This window comes from Desmodus rotundus, chromosome 6 (genome assembly GCF_022682495.2).
Source record: "Desmodus rotundus isolate HL8 chromosome 6, HLdesRot8A.1, whole genome shotgun sequence".
Classification (NCBI taxonomy): domain Eukaryota; kingdom Metazoa; phylum Chordata; class Mammalia; order Chiroptera; family Phyllostomidae; genus Desmodus; species Desmodus rotundus.
This window is the reverse complement of record NC_071392.1, coordinates 147,245,946-147,266,731: the sequence shown is the minus strand read 5'-3', so window position 1 is coordinate 147,266,731 and position 20,786 is coordinate 147,245,946. Positions and strand designations below refer to the sequence as shown.

Here is a 20,786-nt window from a genome sequence, read left to right as displayed (position 1 = left end):
TGTTTTCAGATCTTGTCCTTACAGGCTGCAAGGGTAGTTGATCTTGGTCTGTGTCTGGGAAGTGCCATGTGACGTGCAGCTGTCTTCCCAGAGAATTCCCCATCTCAAGCCCAGGGCCATCCGCGCACACACACAGCTTCCAAACTCCAAGGAATCCGCAAGAGCCTCTGGGCACTCAGGGCCTTGGCAATGCCTGTGTGCGTGCTCTTAAGTGCCTTGTATTTCACTGTACCTGGGGCCTTGGCTGTCAGCGAGACAGGCTTCTAGCTCTGGAGAAGGTTGGTGAGTCCCAGGTGGGTGTGACCCCGCCAGTGTGGTGACATGCCAGGCCTCAGACCCACAGCATTGCAGGCGGCTTTGGTTCAGCTTCTACAGGAGCAGGCAGCCCAACACCTCCGGGATGAGCTGAGCGGTTTCTTCAGGATACACTGAACAGGCAGATCAGTTTAACAGATGTTGTTAAATACCAGTGGCTGTTTAATAGGAATCGGCTGAGGAGCTGTCGAGTAGGAGACACGCTCAATTTCTGATTCTACTGCTGCCCATTGATTGCAGACTGGCGAGTGTCTAGTTTCCAAACTCTAGTCCGGCCTAATACTGAAAGGACCTGGGGCTTCAGATGCAGGTGAACCCGAGTTAGACCGCACACTTCCTGGCTGGGTGACTGGACCCCTGACCTGCTTCTTCACATGGGAAATGTCAGCACTCATGCATGCTCACATGGTAAGGTCATACATGTGGAGTGCCTCACACAGGGACTGGCACGTAGCAGGAACTCAGGTTCATACGCAGGACTTGTTTACAGAGCCCTCTAAGGCCACCTCTGTGACAGACAGGGCAGACCTGAGGAGCGAGGGCTGCCCAACGCAGCTCGTGTTCTTACAACACACACAGATGAGGCTGTAACTGAGACTAGACAGGTGCTGAGAAGGGCAGGGCAGCAGCCGCTATGAACTGTGTGAAGGGGGCTTTGTCTGGACTGAGCGTCCAGCCCTCACCTGATTTTCTAAAACCACCTTCCTATTCTCTAAAGCTGCCACCTTAGCCATTTTAGGGAAATCTACTGTTTTGTAAAGTCAGTACAAAATTAAGGACATAAGTGAAATTATAACCTAAAAATGATTGCATCTGAGGCATGTCTTTAAATTATGCAAAAAGTATATTAGATATGGGGAAAACGGGGGCGGGAGCTTTGACAAAGGTAAGAAGGCCTCCCTGAGGAGGTGATGAGCACCTGTACTCCCCTTCCTGCACAGAAGTAGCTACTCAGCCAGAGGGGTCTGCTTGTCTCTGTGCCTGGGCAGAGGTGTAGGACATTTGATGTTTTGTTTTGGGTTTTTGTTTGTTTGTTTTTTTCTCCAGTGAGTTTGCACATTTGAACTCAGGAGGCTATCAAAGAACAGGAGGCTGTGTCAGGGCCTGGGGTCAGAAATTTGATCCCTGGAAACCTCAGGGTTGCCCTCTTGCAACACACAAGAGGTGCTCAGTAAATATTAGTTAAAAGAATAAAGAACATAGCCAAAGCTTAGGGGGAAATTCTGAGATGTACATAGTACCTCACAGTACCCAGAGCTCTTTTTCTCTCTACCATTAAAATAGAGCTGAGTGGTTGGACCACCAGTTTCAAATTATTCCATCACCTACAAGCTGTGTGATCTTGAGCCAGTAACATCTTCCTGTGCCTCAGTTTATTCCTCTGGGAAAATGGGGTACCGGGAGGGTGAGATCAGGTAATGTGTAAGGCACTGGGCACAGTTTCTGGAATGGGGTGATCTCATGGCTATGCTAATCAAGGTAGTGGTCCATAGCAGTGGATGGTGTGGTTGTTTAATCCGGGCAGCACAACCAAGTGATTGGTCCTAGCGTTCTCCTTTTACATAAAACAAAAAACTGAGGTTCAGAGACCTAAGGCTACACAGCTAATCAAATCCAGATCAGCAGGATCCAAACCCTCCAGGGCCAGTGAGCCAACAGGAGTCCTTAGGGCAAGGACAAGCTACGGAGAATTCAGGGAGGAACAGGCTTCTCAGGGAGTGTGAGCACAAGAGAGGTCAGCTGGAATTAACTCCTTCCTCCTAAGCAGGCGGTGAGTGAGCCTTAGGTTGACCACCAACTGTTCCCATCCTTCCTTTTTCTGGAATGGGGTCAAAGGATGCAGAACTGAGGCACTGGAGAGGAACTGAGTCCTTCCCTCCCATGAGCTCAGCAGGAGAATGATGCGAAGCTGGACAAAGCGTGTCGCTCTCCTCTGGGGCCTCTGGGTGCTGCCACAGTATTGGCTGTGTGTCTGAAACCATGCTGCCCCCCACGCCGTATGTGCTTTCCACTGTTGGAAGGTTACGGCTGAGAGGCTGCAGGTGGGGAAGCAGAGATGCTGTAGCCACTAGCAACCAACAGGAAGCAGGAAGAAAGGAGAAAGGACTCAAGGGTGCTCAGCAGTAGTCACCGAGCTCTGTGTGACTTCAGCAGTGTATTCCGCCCTGTGTTTTGACTGATCCACGACGGGGTTTCTCCACCTCAATACTAGTGATGTTGTGCACTGAATAATTCTGTTGTTGGAGGTTGTTCTTCACATTTGTTGTGGATGTTTAGTAACATCCTCTGCCCTTGCCATTTAAATGCCCGTGGAACCTCCCCAGCTGTGACGGTCAAAAATGTCTCTAGATTTTGCCTAATGTTCTCCAGGGACAAGATTGCCCCCAGTAAGGAACAATAACTTGAAAACAGTTTGTGGCTATGGGTTAAACCTGTTCTTGGCTTTCATTTAGGGGCAAAACCAAGAGTGTGTGGCCTGACATTATCTGAGGAAAAATCCCTATACCACTAGGCTCGACATTTTTGTTCTGTCTTTGCAAATTGAGGCAAATCAGGAAGCACTTGGCTCATCACTTTGTCTAGTGTGCAAGGAGACTGCCAGGAGGCACTAACCCACCTTTCTGAGGCCCACCTATATTTTTAGGAAATAGTTTCTCAGCACCTGATATGAGGTAGTATGAACCATGTCCAGAGAGGTGAGCAGGAGGCAAAAGTTCTTGCTGAAATTCCTTCCATGCTTCCATCTCCATGTCCAGATGTGGCTGCAAGACAGCAGGCAGTGGGTGGGGACTCCAACAAGCTGGCAGACATTCACCTTGACCATCATACTCGACCATATCCAACAAATACCGCTTGGGCCCATCTTCTGTGCTAGGCATCATGCTAGATGATGTAGAAGCTGCTAGGATAAAGAAGGCATTTTCAAAGCTTCCGTCTATTTGGAAGGGCCGTGTTAGTTTTCTATCTCTAACTCATTTCAAGACTGGAAATTGGAATCTAGATTTGGACTCTGATTTACTGGAACTTGGGGTGTACATAGCCAGGGGCTGGGGTGGATGGTTGGGCTCTTCCTCAGCATCGATTTCCATTAGGACTTCTGTCTTCCTTGCCTGGATCCCCAGTTTGTGGGTTCAGGAGAACAGCATAATCATTCATTCACCCCGTATGTATTTACTGAGCACAGCTATGCTCAGCACTGTGCTGTTCCAAATGGGAGATGGTGCACAGAGCACATTCAGTTCCTGTTCCAATGGGGAAGACAGACATTAGGCAGAAATGTCACAGAATAACGTGTAATCGCTGTTAGCAATAAGAGCTACAAGGGAAAAGATCAGGTGGCCCCATCTCCCAGCCCAGCTGCAGCCTGAGGCTGCTGGGGAGGGTGCTGCAAGCAGAGGCCAGAGCACTGCTGGCATGAAGGGCTGGGTGAGCTGGGAGCCTACTCACCGTGACTGCAGGATCCTGAGACTAAGTGACACCCAGCTGCAGGCACGGGCAGCACCCGCATTTCTACAGGGGAATCAGCACTATTTTACTTCCTGCTGGGGTTTGTGGCTTTGGAAGCTCCCTGGGCGGGGAATCAGTGTTCACAGAGGCCCCTAGTGGCAGGGGGTGGGAGGTAGACACATCATTAGTGGGTTCCCGGGCCACAGAAATCAAGGAGGAGGCCAGAGCTGTACAAGTTCATATGACACTCCCCCAAGAATTCCTGGAAGTAATGCTCGCTAGGACATTCTGTTTTTGTTTTCTTTTCCACCACCCCCTTGTTATTGTCCATAGGTCCTTTATAATTGTTCCTGTAAACCCTTCACCCTTTTCCCCCATTATCCCCCTCCTCTCCCCTCTCGTCACTGTCAGCCTGTTCTCAATTTCAATGTCTTTGGCTATGCTTTGCTTGCTTGTTCATTTTGTCGATTAGGTTCCTGTTAAAGGTGAGATCATATGGTATTTGTCCCTCACTGCCTGGCTTACTTCACTTAGCATAATGCTCTCTAGTTCTATCCATGCTGTCGCAAAGGGTAGGAGCTCCTTTCTTTCTGCTGCGTAGAATTCCACTGTGTAAGTGTACCATAAAACATTCTGGTTTTTACAGTATGGAAAGACAGACCAACAGTCAGCCAACCCTGCACTGCAAACATATTGAATAAGAGGCAAAGAAAGGCCTGGCCACAAGGCCCCAGGTGACAGGGAAGGTGGACGCTCCCTGGGAGAGGCAGGCCTTCACCTGAGCCTTGAAGTGCGGGTGTTTTAAGTTGGCTGCTAAGCTGATGTCATCATTCCCAGATAGTGTTGAGGAAGCACTTTCTACTTAGACCAAACCAATACAGGGACTCAGAAGGGAATGGCATATGTCTATGGAATCTATGGGGGAAGTAAAGAAACCAGTTGTATTAAGAGCTAAATCAAGGATAAATGGAGGCTATTAAGCAAGACCCAAGACTCTTCTCTGGGAGGAAAGTACTGCCTCTCATTTATCAAACCACAAATATTTACCCAACACATACTTTGTGTGAGCCACTGTAGTAAGAACTCTAGATCATAGTGTTATCATTGGCTAACAATAATGGATCAAATCCCAGCTCTACCACATTTTAGCTGTGTGATAAAGGGCAAGTTCCTTAACCTCTCTGTGCCTTTCAAATTTCTCATCTATAAAATCTTACTAATAATTATAATATCTATGTATAGAAGCATGCCTGACATGTAGTAAATGCTATACAATTGTTACTATTGTTATAGTTTTTATCACTAGCATTATTATAGGCCGTATTGTATTACAGGATTTCATTTAATTCTTATAAGATAGGCACTTACATTATTTCCATTTTACAGATGAGGAAACTGAGGCCTGGAAAGATCTAGCAATTAGCCAAAGTCACTTAGCTATGAAGTTGCAGAGCCAGGATTTAAACCCAGGGTGTTAAGACTCAAAGTTCATACTTTTAACCACCACCCTACAATGATAGGATTATAAGAAATAATGTATATGAAATACCAACCAAGATTTTTGACACTTAATAAATGACACCTATTCTCACTGATGAAATTGGCATGTCCGTCATTATCAATGGCAGACAATTTCCTTCTTAATGAGATAATGAATGAACAGCATTTGGTTCGACACCCTGCACATTGTTAGTGCTCCAAAGCAAAAGGCCTTATTACCACCGGCAAAGAGTGAGCTCCAAACTCCTCATCAGAAAACTTTGCATCCTGAATGGGTGAGAATTATGGGTGAAACTACCAGCTGTAAGGGAAGAAGGAAAATCATTTTCTCCCAGACTCTGAGGAGCTGAGAACTCCAAGCCGCATAACACTGAACACTCCAGAACTTTCTGGCATCTGCCCCACTGTCCCATTTGGCCATTCTTCCCCCCTAAGTTCTGTATTTTTCCACAAGCATCAGCCAGCTATAGCATTCGTGAATGGCTTAATCCAAGCTGTGATTGGGCACCTGAAGCCAGTCATCCATTGATTTTTAGGCACATACTGAAAGTTGTGTTCAGAATTAGAAGAACCCTTCGTTCCTGAAATAAGCACTTTTTGCAGCACTGTCAGCAAAGCGAGCATCAGCATTAATTAACAGTGACTTCGGAAGGTGTAATGTTTTCCACTGGATCTGAAGGGGGGCTAGAGAGAGAAGACAGAGGACAACACGTGTGTGGGGGTTGGGGAAGGGAGGGAGCTAAATTCAGAATGCAGAAGTAGACCCCCGTTGGCTTAAAACTAGAAGGGAAGTGGTTAGAAGCCTCTATGGTCAGTGTGGAGACTGTTAAACCAGATGACTGATCTCCCGAGGCCACGCCGTCCCCGGCAGTTGAAGACTCTGTCAGTGGCACAGGCGTCTTAGCCCTAAGATCAGATGTGGGAAAGTGGTCTGAGCACATGGACTTTTCTCATTCACTTGACGCATGTTTTTAAAACACAGATCTGAGAAAAGATCAGTCCTGTTACTGCCCAGCACCTTCGGTGGATCTCCATTTCCCTAGTAACAGAACGCTCTCTTTTCCTTGCCCTCATAGTAGTGTCCTAGGGCCACCACAACAGATCGCCATAGCGGGTGGCTTTAAACAACAGAAGTTCATCCTCTCACAGTTTTGGAGGTTGTTAGTCCTAAATCAAGGTGCCAGGAGGACCATTCCCTCTCTGAAGGCGCTGGGGGTCGGGGGAAGCTTTCTTGCTTCCTCCTGAGCTTCTGGTGATGGCCGGCAGTCCTTGCTTTCCTTACCTTGTAGAGGTGTCACCCCAGTCTATGCCTCTGTCTTCACATGACATCCCTCCCTGTGGGTCTTCCTGAGTGTTTTCATTCTCCTTTCTAATAAGGACACCAGTCACTGGACTCGGCTCTCTCTGCTCCAGTATGACCTCATTTTAACTAGTTACATCAACAAAGACCCTGCTTCCAAATAAGGTCACATTCTGAGGCTGTCGGTGGACTGGAATTTTAGGGAGACACTATTCAACCGAGAACACCCAACTTCACCCGCTGAGCTCTGGGCATAGTGGTCTCAGTTGAGCTCTCCGAAGGTGTCATGGTCTTTCCCACCCGTGCCCTTTGCACTCCTGAGTCTTCTCTGCCTAGAAGGCTCCTGGCTGCCATCTCTCGGCCTGGCTGGCAGCTGCTCACCCTTCAAGTTTCAGTTTAAATGCCACCACCTCCAAGAAACCTCCCTTAGCCCACTCTGTCCAAGCTCCTCGATCCTGTCATTTCTTCGCGGTCTCCACATGTATTTCTGGTCTAGCATTTAGCACGATTCCAGTGCTGTTTGCGTGCATTTTCTTAGCTTTCTCACTAACTTTCACAACTGCTTTGGTCCCTCCTACTTTGTTCCCCCAGCACCAACCACATCCCTAAATCACCCACTAAATAAATAGTTGTTTGTTAAATTAAACACTGGGATATCTATTCTATGCATGGGTTACATGAAATATAATCCCTGCATTCAAAGAATTGTGGCTGGGGAGATGAGGTCAGAGGTGAACCCAAATAATTCCAAGGTTTGCTGTGTTAAGTTCAAACAGAGAGAGACTGAACCAAAGTGTTGCAGGAACAACCCAGAGCAAACAGCTTAGCAAGCTGGCAGGCAGTCTCGTGGGAGTGCAGGGACACAGGTGGAGACACACTTCAGAAGTTGCTTTCAGAGCAAAAGGGAGCTGGTATTGATGCAAAAGAGTGAGAGTAATTCAGGGTGCATGCCCCGTGGGTAAGCTCCGGGGCCCGGGAACATCTGTGGGCCGCAGTCACGGGGGAGCAGGGTCTGAGCCCAGCTGCTGCGCAGGCTGGGCACTCAGGCGGAAGGTGCACAGGGGATGATTTTTCCACGTGGGGTCCTGGGCCCTGGTTCCCGTGCCCCCAGAGGCCTGGAAGCCTTGTATGTTTAATGAGTTCTGACAACATAGGAGTCTCAGGGGAAGCTCCCTCTGCCCACCCTTGGGTGCCCCTGGCAGCTGACACAAGTCTGCAGGGCAATTTTCTTTAGGTTCCTGCCTCTCTCCCTCCCCTCTAACCCCAGCCTAAGAAAATGGTTCATTTAATATCCAGGTGAAACTACCTCCTGATGCTCCTGGAGCAAACGGCACTTGACCTTTTACTCTAACAGGCAGCTGGCGTAGAAAAGCTGCCTTTTTCCTACTCCTTCTGGACTCACTTCTGGTCCTGCAGGTGCAGGAGGTGGCACCTCAGTGACATGTTCCTTATCAAGATCCCCACTTCCTGTACGAGTCTGACCTAGACAGTATGTCAGAGGGGAAGGGACACCCTTGACATGCAAAAACATCAGACGTGAGGTCATCTCTGCAGTCTGCTGGTCAGTCAGATGTCCTGGAGGAGGGGCATCTTTGGGAGGGGCACATGCAAATGGGAAGCAAGACATGCTTGGGGTTCCCAAGACATGACAATGAGCCTTCTACTCTGAATGTGTTCGCAAGGGGATTCATTTAAGAGGTACCACTTGAGGGGCTGAAAAGGAAAAGTCATCCAGGGTGCTTAGCACCATGGTTGCCACATGAAAAACAACCAGTAATGGTAACTGTTAGTTTCTATTACTACTGTTATTGCCATCACTGTTGATGTTTTCACCTTGCTTGTGGAGGTGGAAAGCTCTGTAGCACCGAGGGGGAGACAGGGCCCTCCTTGAGCACTCGCTGATGTGTTGGCTGAGGAGACCCGGAGGGGGAGTGAGGATGAGGGAGAGAGATGTCACGTGGCCAGAGGTAGCTGGGGGACCGAGGACACAGAAAAAAGGAGGAGAAATAGCAGCCGCCGTAGCTGTGGAATGGGAACATGGAATGTGTAGGAAGAACTTTGTGCTGCCTGATGTGGATGCGACTCTTCCTTTCTTAGGCTTTGCGTTGATGGCTGAAGTTTCTAGTGCAGGCGCAGTGGGGTCACTAATGTGGTGACATTGGAGAAGTAAAAGGTTCTGGGCTAAGGACCCTCAGTCACATGATTGGTACAGATGAATGCTGTTAGTTTCTTAGTGCTGCCATAACAAATTACCACAAATTTGCTGGTTAAAAACAACAGAAATGTATTCCTTTACAATTTCAGAGGCCAGAAGTTCAAAATCACACAGGGCCACTCTTCCTCCAGGGGCTGGAGGAGAGAATCCATTGTTGGCCACTTCCAGCTTCTGGTGGCGCTTGGCATTCCTTGACTTGTGGCCACATCACTCCACTCACTCTCTCTGTGGTCTCATTGCCTTCTCCTCTGCCTCCAGTCTCCCTCTGCCTTTCTCCTGCAAGGACACTTGTCATTGGATTTAGGGACCATCTACATAATCCAGGACGATCTCCTCATCTCAACTTCCTTTAAATTACTCATATCCACAAAGACCCTTTTCTAAATAAGGAAACATCCGCGGGTACCAGGAATTGGGATGTGAACATATGGTGGGGGGTGGGGGGCACTATTTAGCCAACCACAGGTACCTAGGGGCTGAAAGAGGTCAGGTGACTTGCTGAAGGTGTTGGCAGTAGTGAGCAAAGGTGCCCAGTGCGGCAATCTAAGGGACAGGGAGGAGAAATGGCTTATTCAAGACAATATGGTAGATGCCAAAGTCAAGTCTCCTCTCTCCACCAGTTGTCCATGGTTTTACCCAAAGATATGTGTAATATGGGTATTTCCTATAATGGTGTGAAGGTATTTTTGTCTGGGTAGGTGGAGCCTTTAAGCAAGTTTGTTTTGTTTTGTTTTGTATTGAGATATCCAATCTGAGATTCAACAAATCTTTTTTTTTTTTAATGACAATTTTAAAAGATGGCTTGTAGGAAGATAAGTGGAGTGATTTATGTATAACATGGAGAAACATTCATCTGCTCATGCATTCCTTTGCTCATTTACTCAACAATTACTAAAGTCCTCCCCTGTTCCAGGCTGTGTGCTTATGGCTAAGGAGACAATAATGAACAAGGTGGAAGTGCTCCGTATTTATAGGACACAACACAGTATGGGAGAGACAGGTGACAACAACAACAAGAAAACAAAGAGTGCTATTTTAAAATCTGAAAATTGCTATGAATGGGATAAACACAGTGTTGTGAGAGAGTCTATTATTGCTGATGGCACTACTTTGGTGGAGGAATTAGAAAAGATCCCTGTGAAATTTATGTAAGATTCAGAGAAACCCGCTGTGCAAAAAGGCCAGAGAAGGCATTGCATTGCAAACACAATACCCCAAGGGGCCAGTGAGCTTGGCACGGTCTCGGAACCATTAGATTGTGGCCGGAACCCAGAGTAGTCTAAGGAAGGTGAGCGGCATGAGATTGAAGAGGTGGCCAGGGGCCACTTTTCTCTTTGTAGTCCAGGAAAAAAGTAGGAACAAAATTCAAAGTACAATGAATTAAAGTTGTTGGGGCAGGGAGGGAATCTAATATGCATTTTTTAAGGTCTATCTGGAGAACAGATTATTGCAAGACAAAAATGAAGCAAGAACCTATTAGGAATCTGTAGCCTCGTTTAGGTGGCTGATGATGAGGATTCGGACTTGAATAGTGACTAGGCATATAGAAATGAGAGGATGGATCCGAGATACTATTTGGAGGTGGGTCCTACAAGACTTGACTAACGTACTAAATGTTGGGCATGAGGATAGAAAAGTAACTCGGGAGGAAAGGGGTTGAATGCTGGTGCCATTTAGAGAGATGGTGTAGAACAAGGAAACAACAGAATGCTGCAGAGAGCAAGTGGAACCAGATTCTGAAGGGTTACTGTAGAGTCACATTAAGTTGGAGAAGCCCATGAAGGGTCCAAATGGAGATGTCAAATCAGACATTGAATATATGAGTCTAGGGCTCAAGGGTACAGTCTAAGCTGGGGATACAACTTAAGAATCATCAGCCTATAGATGGCATTAAAGCAATGGGACTGGACAAGGTTACCCAGGGAGAGAAGGATCAGGTACTCTCACAGAAAATGGATTGACATCTCACTCTACACCAATTTAAGACTGAGTTCTGATCAACTGTGTATTCTATCCTTTTCTAGCTTACAAATAAATTTTCCTCTGTGACTGTGAGCCCTCTGGACCCTTAAAGTTCCCATGAATAAAACATAACAGTCCCCACCAATGGCTTTACAATGGGTAAAGGGCTTGGGCGTGACTTGGCGTGCAACCTTTCACAAGAGGGGCGTTGAGCTCTGCCCTGGGGGTTCTCACAGATGTCACTATCACTTCCTCTCCTCCCAAATATTGCATGCGTTCACAAAGATGGTATTCATACTTGATGAGGTATAATTGCTTGAAACACACTAATTTATCTCCTGTGGGCAAGCTCATGTTTACCATTTAACTGCATCCTGCTTGCTCAGTGGGAAAAGCCTGGCATAGAACCCACCCCCGACCCAGATAGTGTGAGATAGTCAAAATGTGGCTACACAAAAATTCAGCTCACCTGAAACCTCCCTGGACAAAATTCGGTGAGATTAGACAGACTGAGAACTTCTCGAGGTAGATTTTTCCTTTTCATGATTGTATTCCTGGTACATGTCCCAGAGTACGAGTCAGTCTGAATGGCTGGGGAACTGGACCAACCTCTCTGACCTCTCTTCCCGCTGTGCCCTCTGTCACTCTTTATACCTGGCTACGTGGCTTTCTTTGAATCTCTCAGACACACCAAGCTCATTCCAACCTCAGTGTGTTCCAGTTTGTTCTGCCTGAAGCACTCTTTCCCCGTGTCTTTATATGCTTGTCTTCCTTTTAGATTCAGACCTCAGCTCACAAGTCCTCTTCCCTTAGCGGCCTTCCCTGACCACTCAGGGTAGAGGAGGCTGTTTATGTCCACCCTACTTTATTATCCATGGCCTGTGTTACTTCTTTGAATTACTTATTTGTGTTTTTTTTTTCACTTTGTGACCATCTCCCTCCACTCAAACAGAAGCTCCTTGAGGATAAGGCTCTTATGTGTCTCATCCTCCTATAACCCCAGGACTAGTACAATGTCTAGCCATAGAAGACACTCAATCAATAAAAATTGGTTTCATGAATATAGATCGCATTAGAACTTTTGATAATGTCAACTGCTCTGCTTAAAATTTTATAGTTACCTCATTATATTCTCATCAAAAGCCCTCATGAGTGGATAGTTATTATTTTCTCAATATCACACAGCTGGTTGCTGCGGAAGCCAGAAATCGGAGCCAGGCCGGCCTGGTAGCTAAGCCCTTTTTCTTTAGTGCCACTCTGTTTTGCAGTACTTGGGGAAATGGATGAAAATTATGATAGAAATAAGATGGTGGGATGGGTTTTTTTCCAATATTAAACTCCTTTCCACATGGCTGAAGACATAATCAACGAAGTACCATCCATTCATTCATTTGAGAAATTTGTCCTGAGCAACTTTTCTGCTCAACACATGTATTGAGTAATAGAGACTCCCAGGCAAGTGGACTCAAAAGTAATGTTCACCTCTCTTTTTTTCATTTACCATTTCAGCAAATAAGGAATAAGCACCTACTATGGGTCAGTCATTGTTTTTGTCTCTGGTCCAACTAGTCTATATCCTTCCCAATTGCTATGACTGCCTGTCCCTTAATGCCTGCCTTTCCGTCTTCCCATCACCTCTCTCTGTTGGCCCTCCTTTTCTATTGAAAAAAGGTTTCCTCCACATATCAAATATTACCACAGTTGGCTCCAAGATTACATTACCCCAGCCCAGGGATGGCAAATCAAAAAGAGCCTCTTCCTCTTCCTGTTTCCTATATTGAAAATCCCAGAAGACTTTGATTGGCTTAGGTTTGGGTCATGGTACTTCCCTTGAACCAATCACTTTGGCCGGAGGAACACAGTACTCAGAAAAGCCAGGCCTGGATCACCCGTCTGCCTCTGTGGTCAGCAACCCCATCAGAATCACATGAGTGGAGCAGCAGGGAAGCAGTTGCCCAGAGGAGGGGAATGATACAGGACAGACAAGATGGAAATCCACCATCCTGCTCAAAATGCAGTGACGCATCAACTGTGTCCCAGATCTTTAGGAATAAGGATATTATCTATCTCATTCACCACTGTTTTCCCCATGCTGAAGACTGTTCCTAGGGCATATTATTAGCTCCTCAAAAACTGCCTGTTGTACTTACAATATGAATTAAAAGAATGGCATTTTATTATCTGAAAAAAATGATTTGCAATATAACATACATTCTGCTTCACAATGAATAACTAAATACAACTGTTATGCCACACTATTGTTGGGGACTAAAGAGCTAGGGACTGGGAATACTAATTCTTATGCTACATAACTTAGCAGGCTTCCCTGATGATTAAATGCTACTAGAGGGAAAGTATTAAACAACATACAAACACAAGGCATGCGTTGTTAATAGTCAGCTAGAAAATGAATGCTCAGCAGAATTGTCAAAATGGGCTCTTAAAGGGGAATGGCAAAAAAAAAATGGAAGTTTGTAAAGAAAATTTCAAATGGCAAGAAATACTTAGGCAGCAAAAGACAATTTTCTAAAATGATGGGTTTGAGAAGAATGAATCAGCAATGAATTTCAGTGCAAAACATTATTTAGGAAATCTGGACATACTTCTGATTGAAGATATTTTCAGTGGCTCCAGCAGAAGTAATAAAAATGCCAGGCATGAATCTATTCATTTAACTTTCCTAGATAACCAGGATGAGAGAATATGAGCTCACACCTCCCATCAAGTGCCTTTGGCTGCTTTTAAGACATGGCATATGCTTATTCAGTTGTATAGTCAGTGCTCAAAAGTCTAATCAGGCTAGGCTAGGTGTCACCCTCCATGAGAAAGTCAAGTGGGAAGAAAGCCAGACTTCTGTCCATAGGCCAACAGACCAATACCCTTAACCGTGTGAATGAGTTAAGGCGTGGATAACTGCTGTCGTGGAGATCAAGCTTAGGAGAGCAAGACTGTGTGTCCCTCACAGTTCAAAGGCGGGAGAGCAGTCTAGGGCAGGTAGGCAGCTTCACAAGGTCATTCAGAGTCATAGGCTGGCCAGTTGGCTCTGCCATCCTCAACATGTGGTTTCCATCTCTGGTTCCAAGGACACTGCTGTACTGTTTTCCAACCAACAGGAAGTGGGGAGGAGGAAGAGTCCTGGCAAGTAGATTTATTTTTATGGGGATGACCCAGAATTTGCCTATGTTACTCCCATTCATATTTCATTGGCCCTAACTTAGTCACATGGCCACACATAACCCCAAGGGAGCCTGGAAACTGAAATATCTAGTTGGAAAACCACGTATACAGATAACACTTAGGGCAAGGGAGCAGGATGAGTTCTAATAGGAAAAGAAGGCTAGGGAGGCACAGGGGACAGACTAGCATCAGCTGCTCTGTCGTACATACAGTGAGTTCATGCCATGTTTGGGGCTTTCAGCTGTGAGTAAGACAGGGGCCTGCGTCCCAGAAGGCAAGAGACACTCTCACAGCAATGACTCTCATACAAGGTGCAGTGTGACAAGGGGGAAATAGAAACCCAGTGTTATGGAAGTCAAAGGAAGGGGGGATTATTTCCCTCTGAGTGGAATTTAGGAAAACTTGGAAGAGATAAGATTTGAAATGAGCCCTCAAGGTTGGACAGGACTAGCACAGATTGGAAATTGGAGCTAAGTAAAGGACTGGTGAGAGGGAGAAAAGGGGCCTTCAATCAGTACTGAGGGAAAGCTTGTACCCTACCCAGACCCACACCCAGAGCCGTGGCCTTTTGAGAACCACCCAGCAAGCCCTCCCCACCCCCATCCCACCAAATGACTGCAGGAAGACAAGTATCGTTGGTTATCTCTCCAAATCCATTCTCTCCTATTTCCTTAGTGATGGCAATCCTAACTTTTAATTGAGCATAGCATCCTCCTTGGCTGCCTTTAGAGTTATGTGTGATCACGTGACCAAACTTTGACCAATGAGATAAAAGGGCAGGATATGTAACTACTGAGAAGTCTTTTTAAAGAAATAGCCTTCTTTCATACTCCTCCATCCTGCTCCCTGAAATTCAAACGTGGTGGCTGGTACCCTGGTAGCCACATTGGATCAGAACAGTGAAAGCCAACCCTAGAAGTGGCAGAACAGAAAGTGGGAATCAGCCTTCTTCCCTGATGACTCTAGAACCACCTTAGTAGACAGCCCTAGACTGCCTACTCCAGACTTCTTTAAAGTAAAAACAACAACAACAGTAATAATAATAATAATAATAATAATAATAATAATAATAATAAAGACATTAGGTGTTTAAGCCACTGTTATTTGGTGTCTGTGCCATATTTGGGTCCACTGAGTCCTAAGTAGCACAGCCCCTCGTCTGTCCTGTTTTCTTTACCCGCAGCTCTCCGAAGGCTGCTTTGTACAGAGCACCCACAAATGCATATTTCCAGGAACGAGTGCTTATTGATTGAGTGAGTGAGTGCGTGGTGGGCACCCAAGTCCTTCTTTAGCCACTTTCCCATGGGGCAATTCGGTCTCATGGTTAAAGGCTTATCTCTAAAGTCACACACAAGTCCAGGCCCCGTCTCTGCCCTTTATACTACCCATGTGTTTTCTGGGAACTTCCCTGAGTCTGTTTCCTGTCTGTGACATGTAACCAATAATTACTACTTGGCATTGTGAGGGTTCATGGAGCTGATAGATAAAAATTGCTTAACACAGGTCCAAGTAGTCAATGAGTGTTAGCTGTTAATGTTAGTCCAGACCCTCTGCTCGTGCCAAAGTGGTCTCCCCTTGGTGGTCAAACTTAATTTCCAGTCTGCACACCCTTGTTTGCTTCAGTTATCCTATCCCTCCAGCACTTTATGCACACGTATGGGTGTGTGCACACACTCATAACCATACACAAGTACGACTGGAATCAAAACCAACTTAAATAACATTTCTCCATGAAACCAACTACCATGGTCCTAGTCAAGACTCTATCTCTTCAACTTTAGAATTCTTGGATGATGCTGAAGTCTTTTTTTTTTTTCCGTTTATCACATATGAATGCTTATCACAGTGACTGGCTTATAATATAGAAACCTAACATATTTTGGATGGATGGATGGATGGGTGGATGGATGGATGAATGGATGGAAGGAAAATTAACTTATATTCTCTAGCAGTTCTACAGGAATTTGTTTGTCTTTATACCCTCCCTGGTCAGCCCCATGCCTGACCCACAGTGAGGACTCACTCAGTGTTATTTGGATAGGGATAAGAGGGGAGAAAAATCAGAAAAAGAGAAAATCAAGGCCAGCGCCCACCTGGACCCATTCTTGTTTCTGTCAAAAGGACTTACTGAGAAGAGAAGCAGGGAGTTGACAGTCAGTCTCTGGACTCTCTCCCAGGGCCTTTTTAGAACAGGAAAGTTAATTATGGAACCAGATTAACAGTTTCTTTTTTGATACAGTCGAAGTAAAACCAGCAGGATGCAATTTAGCTCTTCCCCACTTTCCAAATAGCAGCAAATTTTCATACAAAACAAAGAGACACTTGAATTGCAAATTACTTAGAGAATCAGCTAGCAACCCCAACGGAAGAATATTTCTGCTACTTTCAAAACCTGGCTGTTGCCTTTTCAGATTTAACCGTGTCGTGGGACAGTCACAAAGGTTTGGGTGGCTTGCTGTGTCAACTCTGGGCCAGGTGGGGAGGACCGGAATGCCACAGGATGGTCTTTTTGCTCAGAACATGTTTCTCTCCAAGTCATCTCTTAACTCTCAGATCATCCCTCTCCAGTCACAGAATTAAGGCTGATGGGTTTCTAGAGGTCACCTCTGTCATGGTGGCAGGAGAAAATGCTTCTGAGGACAGGCAAAGATGTCAATGGATAAAGTAGGTGATTGGGGTGCATGTCCACACCCACTATGGGGTGGGTGAGGACTGGGGTAAGCTCCCAACCCCCACTCGATCGATCACCTTTGCCATGGGGTAATGCTGGGCCATTGCCAGTTGTTGCTAGGTAGTTCCGACAGGTCTATAATCCGAATTCTTGCCTGAAATATTCTTCTTTTTAGCTGTTGGCATATAATTAATCAATTTTTTAGTGTGCCATCTATTGACTAGAAATGGCTCATGGCCAACAGTTCATGAACTTCTGACCTCGCTCAACTTCCTCCCTGGATAGGGAAACTGAGGCAGAGAGCAGGAAATCATTTATAAAAGGTCACAAAGTCACAGACTCTTCTGGCTTCTCATCCGCTGCACACCGCCTCTCTCAAGTCCCTGTCCCCGCAGGACCCAGGACAGCTTTCTTTCCACAAGACATTTGTTTCCGATTCAGATAAATAATTCCTATTTTTTAGAGAATCTAGAAGATAAAGCAAGAATAAGGAAACGTAAAATCAAATCTTTCAGTGCTGCCACTATGATTTTCTTCCTAGAGAAAGGGGAGGGTGGGGTGGGAACCTGGCGGGAGACAGGATGCTTCCAGACACAGCCCATGGAGGGCAAGGTGGCATCTCACCTGGGTCAGCCCCTAACGGGTCGCAGGAAGGCAGGATGGGGTTGGAAATGCATCTGCTCACAGCAGCCAGGCAGGGGCAGAAATGAGTCGAGGAGACCCGATAGGGATTACAGTAACGGAAGAGAATGTGTCTCAAGGACTCAGACACCATTCAGGTCCCACCCGTGTCACCCTGAGGGAGTGCACACAGTGTTGGCAGGCCTTTCGATTTGTTTCTAGTGAAGCCTGAAATCCAAGTTTTTATGTAACATTTTTGCAATGTGACTCAGTTTTGTTTTGTTTTTTAATTGTCTGTCAAACAAAACACACAGAGGAGCCAGACTGGGCTGTGGGCTTCCCCTCCGTGGCCTCTGCTCAGTGACTCCCTTCAGGTGCACCGGGCACTGGGCAGGTCAGGGAGCGGCTGGGTGGAGAGATGTTTGTCATTAGTTCAGTCACAGACCAGCAGACGGGGCTGGCACAGAGATGACAGGGTCAGGAAGACAGATTGAGGAAGCGGAGGTCAACTGTGACCTAGCACAGCAGTCCTGTGGGGAGAAAGGGCTTCCCCCAGAGCCCAGCTGCAGCCTGGACAGATCCTTGGGGGCGAAGGTCCTCTGTGCAAATCCGATGCACCTGCTGTGGCCTTTTGGGGGGGGGGGGGAATGAATGCATGCGTGAGTGCACATGCATGTAACCATCTTTACTTTGCTAAAATAATAGAGATGGTGTATTACCTCCCTTGGTAGCCCTGGGGAAGACTTCTCCATTTTCTCCAAAGCAGAAAGTTCAAGTCTGTATGTCAGTCATTTCTATTTTACTGTAATGAATGACTGAATGAGTAGGCTGGAGACTACAGTGGAAAGAGCCCTTGAATGGAAGTCTTGACCCTCCTCCCCATCCTTACCTTTCTGAGTCTCCACCTCATACTTTGTAAAGTGAGAGAGGCCCTACATCCCTGTACCAGTGAGGATTGTGGGTTAGAAGGGACAGAAAACCTAACTGGCTTAAGCAAAAAGAGTATATGCATTGGTTCACACAACTGGAAAGTGACTTTCATCGGCCCCGATCAGGTCCTAAGCCCATTCCTGAGCCAGATGAAATGGGCAAGGAGATGAAATGCACCGAGTGGCTGGGCCAGCATGCATTCCATAGGGCCATCGGGCACTTAGCTGGGGCCTGTGGGAACATGATGTACATTGCATAGGGCAGCAGGTCGAGCAGCAGACCTGATTCCCTGGTAGGAATAAGTCTTTCCTGTTCAAACGACTGCCTGGAAAAATGCTCAGCCTGATCTGTAGCATTTATTTAAAGCTGGAACCGTCCAGCTAATGAGGGAAAGGCAAAATATGTGATTACTGCCTGATGCCAGAAAGAGATGGTGCATGTTGTATTTATTTTCTCTCTCATGTCTTGCAGGCTTGCTTTGACAGGGAGGCTGGAACTGGTGGCACTCGTTTCAATGAAAGCAGCAGTGTGAACAGTGAGTAGCTCTTCCTATTATTCATTGGTTACCAGACAGACTCCTCTCTGGTGCACCAAGATGAGCTATATTAAACTACCCTTCCTTCCTTCTACCCATTTAAACAAATATCAGGCAGCCTTGTTGGTAAAGCAGATGCCCAAGTATATGAATTACTTCTTCCCTGTGTGTGTTACACCCAGATAGAGAGGCCGAGGGATGGAGGTCGGTGTAGGTACAGACATAGGTGAAGACAGAGATGAAGACAGAGACATAGTCAGTCCTGAGAGCAACACGGGGGCTGTCAAGGTACAGATCACTTCAGATGTGTTCTCAGCTGCAAGTAACAGAAAACACAGGCTGAAGATGGCCTCAGTAAGAAGAACAAAAGTTATTAGCTCTCATAACAGTAAGTTCTGAATTAGGAAAGCTCCATCATTAGTTCATTGAATAGCTCAAAAATATCACCAAAATCTGCATCCTGACACCTTCAGGGGCTGTCTCTTTGGCCAGAACTCTGTCACCTACCCTTGCTTAAATCAGTCCCTGGTGAAGCAGATGGGAATGGCCATGATTGGTCTGAACCAGTCATTAGTCCCTCCCCAGGCTAGGGATGGGACCCACATCCTCTGAGGCTCATGGCCACATGGAGGAGAGTGAATATCTGAACAAAATCAAAGTCTTGTTAAAAAGGAGAAAGGAAAGTTGAACAGTCCTGACAAAGGCCTCCTATCCTAAGCCACTGGAGGAAAAGCAGGCCCCTCGCCTTGGCTCACCTCCCTGCCAAGTCATGAATAAAATTGGAGAAGTGTTTAGAAATAATTTGACTCTGGATATAAAACCCAAGGCATTATCATAAACCATAAGCAGACTGTTTCTCCAATTTGCATAATTATAAACTCCCCCTCAAAGAGTAAACATTGCTGCCAACTTTTAAAAAAACAAACTACAAAAGCAGCGTTAAATATGCATTGCTAATTTGACTTTTTAATTTGCCTGGGATCCTCACAGAGATATGCACAGCTCCATAGTTTCTGAGCGCTTAATAAAACCTTCCACCTGTCTGAAAAGAAATCAAAAGAATAGAAAAGCTGAAACCCAGGCTTTTTTAAGCGAAAGCATTTGGGTTGATGCCTGAAAATTACCAGTAGGAGCTCATTGTATTAAAATGACTCTCAGATTCATTATTCAGCGTGCACTGACTACCGTCATTCAGGTATTGGCAGTTACTTCGTGCAGCAGGAGGAAAATAACATTTTCTCAGATGTCTCCATTCAGTTTTGAGAGTCACCTGTGAGCTCCATGTGGTCTTATATTTGAATATTTAGAGGAAGTGATCAAAGAGGTGTAGAAAGACTATCTTGCCCCAAATCTCTCTCTCATTGATCTACTTAAAACGTCCACACCAGTCCCTGACCTTGGCCTTGAAAGTCTCAGCTACAGCACAAATATGCTACCTGGATAAGGTGGACTATCTTCATTCACTGCAATTTGAGTTTATTGTTAGCCCTGGTGAGGACTGAGACACGGGACAACGATGTGTAGATGCATAGAGAGAAATCCTTTTGGAGCTATGTTACTAATTTTATATATATATATTTATATGTTGTATATGTCCAATAGACATAAAGATTGTGTAAACAATACACATTTATACAATGTTACATGAAGTGAATTTCCTTTGATACAAGCTATTCCATAACCTGCTTTTTAAACTCAGCAATAGATTACAGATATTGTACATTTGCAGTGTATGTGTGTGTGTGTGCATCATTTTTTTTACCATTGATTAATATTACGTATCAGGAATAAGTGGTCATTTATTTACTCAATTCTCTATTGAAAAAATGTCATTGCTAGTTTATATTTTTATTATTTTAAATTATACCAAATATCCTTGTGCACAGAGATTTTTCTCCACACATAAGGGTCTCTCTCTTTTTTTATTACTTTTTATTGAATTTATTGGGGTGACATTGGTTAATAAAATCATGCAGGTTTCAGGTACATAGTTCTACCTCACATCATCTGTAGTTAGTTTTAATTAAGCTTTGTAAGAGATGGATTTTTCCCCCTCTAATTTTGTTATTCAAGTACAATTCTCTGCCTTTTCCCCCTACCCCAGCCTAATCCC

At 45.6% G+C, this 20,786-nt stretch overlaps 1 protein-coding gene across 3 annotated transcripts in view; it reads left to right on the top strand.

The window, feature by feature from the left end:
- Window positions 1–20,786, top strand: part of ATP10B (ATPase phospholipid transporting 10B (putative)) — a 229,509-nt gene that overhangs the window by 67,247 nt on the left and 141,476 nt on the right. For all 3 annotated transcript variants that reach the window (XM_045184997.2, XM_045184995.2, XM_053926349.1), the window contains exon 3: window positions 18,610–18,673. The gene's annotated coding sequence lies outside the window, so the exon portion shown is untranslated. The remainder of the gene's footprint in view (window positions 1–18,609; window positions 18,674–20,786) is intronic.